Source organism: Neophocaena asiaeorientalis, unplaced genomic scaffold (genome assembly GCF_003031525.2).
Source record: "Neophocaena asiaeorientalis asiaeorientalis breed wild unplaced genomic scaffold, Neophocaena_asiaeorientalis_V1.1 scaffold160, whole genome shotgun sequence".
NCBI classification, from domain to species: Eukaryota; Metazoa; Chordata; class Mammalia; order Artiodactyla; family Phocoenidae; genus Neophocaena; species Neophocaena asiaeorientalis.
The window spans coordinates 497,770-504,562 of record NW_020175675.1 but is presented as its reverse complement, the minus strand read 5'-3'; the positions used below and the strand labels follow the sequence as shown (position 1 = coordinate 504,562).

Here is a 6,793-nt window from a genome sequence, read left to right as displayed (position 1 = left end):
TTTGCAGTGACATGGATGAACTTAGAGATTGTCATACTGAGTGAAGTAAGTCAGACAGAGAAGAACAAATGTCCTGTGATATCACTTATATGTGGAATCTAAAAAAAATGGTACAAATGAACTTATTTATAAAACAGAAATAGAGTTACAGATGTAGAAAACAATCTTATGGTTATTGGGGGGAGAGAGGAAGAAGGAATAAATTGGGAGATTGGAATTGACATATACACACTACTACATATAAAATAGATAGCTAATAAGTACCTACTGTATAGCACAGGGAACTTACTCAATATGCTGTAATGACCTATATGGGAAAAGAATCTAAAAAGGAGTGGATATATGTATATGTATAACTGATTCACTTTGCTGTACAGCAAAAAGCAACAAAACATTGTAAATCAACTCTACTTCAATAATTTTTTTAAAATTCCTTTTTCTGATAGTTTATTTTTAATGTACAGAACTGCAACTGTTTTTGCATGTTAATTTTGTATCCTGTGACTTTACTGAATTCAGTTATTAGTTTTAACAGATTTTTTGTGCAGTCTTTAAAGTTTTCTACACATAAGATCCTATCATCTGCAAACAGAGATAATTCTACTTCTTACTTTCTGACTTGGATGTCTTTCATTTCTTTCCTTGACTAATTTCTCTGGCTAAGGCCATGATTAGTTTTTAGAATCCAACCTCATTTACAAAGTCAACTCTGCAGATGAAAGTTGTTACTGTGGAGGTCTTTCTGAGAATGTACATTAAGTAAACAAATAGTTAATCAATTACAAAGATATTAAATTTGTTTAGTAACATGCATAGTTGTGAATGAGTGTTGATAGGAAAAACGAGTTCATAAATGTAAGTGGTAAAAATACCAGCTATACCAACATAGAGGTACTGTGTTGAAAGTATGATGTGTTTCAAAGTGACTATAAGACTTTCAAACTAATTTCACATAGACATAATTTTTTAAATTTTATGTTGTCTAATGCATAAAACCATTACTAATATTTTACATTTTATAAACTTTGATTCCATATACCCTTGAGAATTTGTCTTATTTTAATTAAAAATTTTTCTACTTCTGGAAAATTGGAGCTCATATTGCTTCCCACCCCTTTCTACTCTAATATTAGGCTCATAATTATATACATGGTTATTCTTCTGGCCATGGTTCTTAAATTCAAAGTATCATCTGGAAACCAATGTCTTAGTTTTTACTTATTACACTGAGGAAACTTGGGAAAGTCTTAGGGGGAAGTCCTAAAATTCTGCAAACCCCTGTCTCAAATCTATCTTAATAAATATTGCCAAATACTGGGTTGGTCTGTTAGACTCAGTTACTACAGTTGTCCCTTGGTATCCATGAGGGATTGCTTCTAGAACCCCCCACAGATATCAAAATCCGAGGATGCTCAAGTCCCTTATATAAAATGACATACAATTTGCATATAACCTACATATATCCTTCTATATACTTTGAATTATCTCTAGATTATTTATAGTACCTAAAACAACGTAAATGCCATGTAACTGGTAAATACAATGTAAATAATTGTCAGCATGCAGCAAATTCAAGTTTTGCTTTCAGGAACTTTCTGGAACTTCTTTTTGGTGAATATTTTTCATCTGTGACTGATTATATCTGTGGGTTAGGAACTCACAGATATGTAAGGGCAACTGCTTTCTTTTCTGGACACTCCCCATAGTTCACATTGGAAATGTCAGATATTAATTTATCTGAAAATAACAGATATTAACTTTCCTAGCTTTCTTTACAGCTAAAGATGTCCATGTGACACAGTTCTGGAAAGTGGAATCCAAGGAGAAATCTATTGGAGGAGTTCTAGAAATTTTTTTCCTTCCTGATGAAACAGGAGAGGAATGCAAGAAGAGCTCCTTTTCCAAATCTTATTTTTTCAACCTTTGGAGATGTTTGTGTGAGATTGTGATAATTAGAGCTGTGACAGTCATCTTGTGGTGATCAAGTGACAAGACTGAAGAATGGAGGATGTAAAATAATGTAAAATGCCAAGAAAAGAAAACAAGGGAGGAACAAAAGAGGTGCAAAAACAGACAAAAAAATTAACAAAATAGAAATAGTAAGTCCTTATTTACCAATAATTATTTTAAATATAAATGGATTAAATTTCCCAATCAAATGACAGAGTGGCTAAATGGATTTTAAAAAAACAAGATCTAACCAATATGTTATCTATCAGAGATACATTTTAGAGTTAAGGACACACAAGGCTGAAAGTAAATGAGTGGAAAAAGATGCTTTATGCCAATGGTAACACAAAGAAATTATGGATAGCTATACCTACATCTGATAAAATAGACTTTAAGTTAAAAACTGTCACAAGAGACAAAAAAGTCATTACATAATGATAAAGGGTCACTTCATTAGGAAGACATAACAATTATAAATATATATACACCCAGTATCAGAGTACTTAAATATATAAAGCAAATATTAAGAGATCTGAAGTGAGGAATAGACAGCAATACAATAATAGTAAGGAATTTCAATATCCCACTTGAAATAATGGATATTGTAATATCTCCTCTTTCATTTCTAATTATATTTATTTGAGTGTTTTCTCTTTTATTCTTATTTCAGCTAAGGGTTTGTTGATTTTGTTTGTCTTTTCAAAAATTATCTTAGTTTTGTTAATATCTGATATTCAAAAAGTGTACTAAGAACACAAAATGGGGAACGAATAGTCTCTTCAATAAATGGTGTTGGGAAAACTGGGTATTCACATGCAGAAGAATGAAATTGGACCCTTATTTCATACCATACACAAAAATCAACTCATAATTGATTAAAGACAAACATAAAACTTGAAACCATAGAACTACTAGAAGAGAACATGGGGAAAAATCTTGACATTAGCCTGAGCAATGATTTTTTTGGATATGACATCAAAAGCACAGGAAAAAAAAGTAAAAATAGACAAGTGAGATTACATCAAACTAAAAAGCTTTTGCACAGAAAAGGAAACAATGGAGTGAAAAGGCAACCTATGGAATGGGAGAAAATATTTGAAAGCTATATATATGATAAGGGGTTAATATCCAAAACATATAAGGAACTCCTTCAATTCAAAAGTAAAAAAAAAAAATCCCAAGTAACCCAATTTTAAAAAAGAGCAATGGACTAGCATATCAACCAGTTTCTTCAGGAAGACATGCAAATGGCCAAGATGTATATAAAATGATGTTCAACATCACTAATTGTCAAAGAAATACAAATCAAAACCACAATATGATATCATCTTACACCTGCTAGAAATCTCATTATCAAAAGATGAAAGATTAACAAGCATTGGTGAGAATGTGGGAGAAAGGGAACCTTTATACACTATTGGTGGGAATGGAAATTGGTTCAGCCATTATGGAAAGCAGTATGGGGTTCCTCAAAAAATTAAAAATAGGATTGCATATGATCCAGAAATCCCACTTCTGGGTATATAGCCAAAGGAATGGAAATTAGAATCACCTGATACAAGAGATATCTGCCCTACATGTTTACTGCAACATTATTCACAATAGCCAAGATATGGAGACAAACTAAATGTTGACCAATGGATGAATGGATAAAGAATGTGTGTGTGTGTGTGTGTGTGTGTGTGTGTGTATGTATATATATATGAATTATTAAGCCTAAAAGGGAGGAAATCATGTCAATTGTCCCAACAAGAATAGAGCTAGAAGACATTATGCTAAGTGAACTAGCAAGCCACAGAAAGAAATATAGTGCATGATGCCACTTATACATGGAATCTATAGTCAAATAAAACAGTCAAACTCATAAAATCAGAGGGTAGAATAGTGGTTTCCAGGGTCTTGGGGGGAAGGGAAGTGGGGTAATGTTGGTCAAAGATTGCAAATTTTCAGTTATGCAAGATGAATAAGTTCTGGAGGTCTCATGTACAGTATGGTGACAATAGTTAACACTACTGTATTGTATACTTAAAATTTGGTAAGAGGGTAGATTTAAGTATTCTCATCAGGAAAAGGTAACTATGTGATGTGATGGATAAGTTAATAAACTTCATTGTGGTAACAACATATATGTATATAAAAACATCAATTGTACACCTTAATTATATACATTTTAATCTGTCATTTATACCACTATAAAGTTGAAGAAAATTTTTGAAGATTGAATTCATACCAACTATTTTTTTGATCTCAACAGAATGAAAGTAGAAATCAGTAACATAAGGAAAATGGGAAAATTCACAGATATGTGGAAATTAAACAACACACTCAAAGAACAAATAAATTAAGAAATCACATTGTGGTCAAAAATGTACTTGATATGATCTTAAATATATTAAGGCTTGTTTTGTGGCCTACCATGTGATCTCTACTGGAGAATGTTATAAATGTGCTTTAGAATAATGTGTATTCTTCTGCTGTTGGGTGGAAAGTTCTGTAAATGTCTGTTAGGTTCATTTGGTCTATAGGATTCAAGTTCACTGATTCCTTATTGATCTTCTGTCTGAATAATTTATCTATTATTGAAAGTGGGGTATTGAAGTCTCTTTCTGTCTTTAGATATATCAATATTTGCTTTATATTATTAAGTCTTCTGATGTTGAGTGTGTATATTTATAAATGTTATATCTCCCTCTTGAATTTACTCCTTTGGTATTATGTAATGACCTTCTTTGTGTCTTATGACACTTTTAGACTTAAAGTTTATTTTATCTATTATTAGTATAGTTACACCTCCTTCCTTTGTGTTACTATTTGAATGAAATACTTGTTTCCATCTATTCATTTTCAGCTTATGTGTGTCTTTAAAGGTAAGATGAGTCTCTTGTAGACAAATATGGTTGGATCCTATGTATTTTTTTTTAAAATCCATTTGGCTACTCTGTGCTTTTTGATTGGTTTAATCAGTTTACATTTAAAGTAATTATTAATAGGTAAGAACTTACTATCACATTTTGTTAATGTTTTCTGTCATTTTTCTGTCTATTTTTTTGTTCATTTTTGTCTACCCCCCACCAGAAATCTCATAATACATATTTTGGTCTGCTTGATATTGTCCTATAAGTGCCATCATCAGTTTTCTTCATTCTTTCTTTATTTATTTACTTATTTATTTGTTCTTGAGACTTGATAATTTTAATTGTCTATCTTCAAGTTCACTAAACCTTTCTTCTGTCTATTCAAATCTGATTTTGAATCCCTCTAGTTAATCTTTTTATTTCAGTTACTGTACTTTTTAGCTCCATAATTTCTGTTCAGTTCCTTTTTATAATTTCCAACTTTTGTTGATTTTCTCATTTTGTTTATACATCATTTTCCTGATTTCCTTCCATTCTTTTTTTTTTTTTGCAGTACGTGGGCCTCTCACTGTGGTGGCCTCTCCTGTTGCAGAGCACAGGCTCTGGACACGCAGGCTCAGCGGCCATGGCTCACGGGCCCAGCTGCTCTGTGTCATGTGGGATCTTCCTGGACCAGGACAAAAACCCATGTCCCCAGCATTGGCAGGCAGACTCTCAACCACTGCGCCACCAGGGAAGCCCCCTTTCATTCTTTTTAAAATTATTTTTTAACCATATTTAGATGTCACCAAGTAGATGACAGTGTCTTAACTGTCAGGCCTGAAGGCCTCTTCCATGCATCAAGGGAAAACTAACCTTTTCTCCTTTCAGATAACAGCTGATTTCCTTCAGTTCTTTGTGTTTTTCCTTAGCACTTTTAGCATATTTAAAACATTTGTTTTAAAGTCTTTGTGTAGTAAGTTTGATGTTTTGGGCTTACTCAGGAATGATTTCTTTCAACCTAATTTGTTCATTAGAATGAGCAGTGCTTTCCTGTTTCTTATTATAACTTGTAATTTCTTTTTTCAAAGCTTGCCATGTGACTGTTATAATGCAGTAACGTTGGAAATCACGTTATCTTCTTTCTCCAAGGTTTGATATTTATATTGTTGAAGGTTATGTTAGTCTGTTTTGAGAATTTTTCAAACTATTATGCAAAGACTATTCCTTGATGTGTGTGATCACTGAATTCTCTGTTCCTTTAACTCATGCTCAGCTAATGTTTGACAGAGATTTCCTTTAATGACAGGAATTGAAACTAAGAAACAACAACAAGAAAAAACAGAGAGAGAGAGAGAGAGAGAGAGAGAAAGACACACACACAGAGGGAGACAGAGAACAACAGCCACCTCTTCCAGTCTTTGCATTCCTATACTGCTTAGCTTAAGGATCAATCCAGGTGAAAGCTGAAGGTTTTCTCAGGACTTTTCTGAGAAAAGTCCTGTGCATGTGAATGGCTTTCTAAATTCTGCCATACATATGACTGCTTTTGAATACTTTAATTTCCCAAAAAGTCTCACTCCAGCTTCTTCTCTATGCCTTAGGTAGTATATTGTATGTCCATCTTGTAGTTTTATGAGCACTTTTCCTGCCTGGATTCTGAGTTATGCAAAACAAATGAGCACCTGACAGCAGTCCTTCAAGTATCCCCAGACTGGTTAGAAGAGGTATACACAGTAGATGGCAAATAACATCTGCTCTGCTCCCTCCAGATATGATGGAAGAAGGGGAATGGTAACTGAGCTTCCACCTTCTCAAAACCAAGGCCACTGCCATGCTGAGAAGCGGGTGGGGCAGGTGTGAATAAATGTGTTTTTTTTCTTGATTGGGTGTTTTCATAGTGTGTAAATCTTTGACTATTTTCTGGAGCTTGTATCAAGTTGTTTCAGACAGTCTCTAGTTGTGTTTTTAATATTTCTTGGAAGAATGAGAGCTTGGAGCTTCCTAGC

General features: G+C 33.2%; 1 pseudogene; it reads right to left on the bottom strand.

The window, feature by feature from the left end:
- Positions 1 to 5,572: 5,572 nt before the first annotated feature.
- LOC112390860 (uncharacterized) lies at positions 5,573 to 5,682 on the bottom strand (annotated as a pseudogene).
- Positions 5,683 to 6,793: the final 1,111 nt, after the last annotated feature.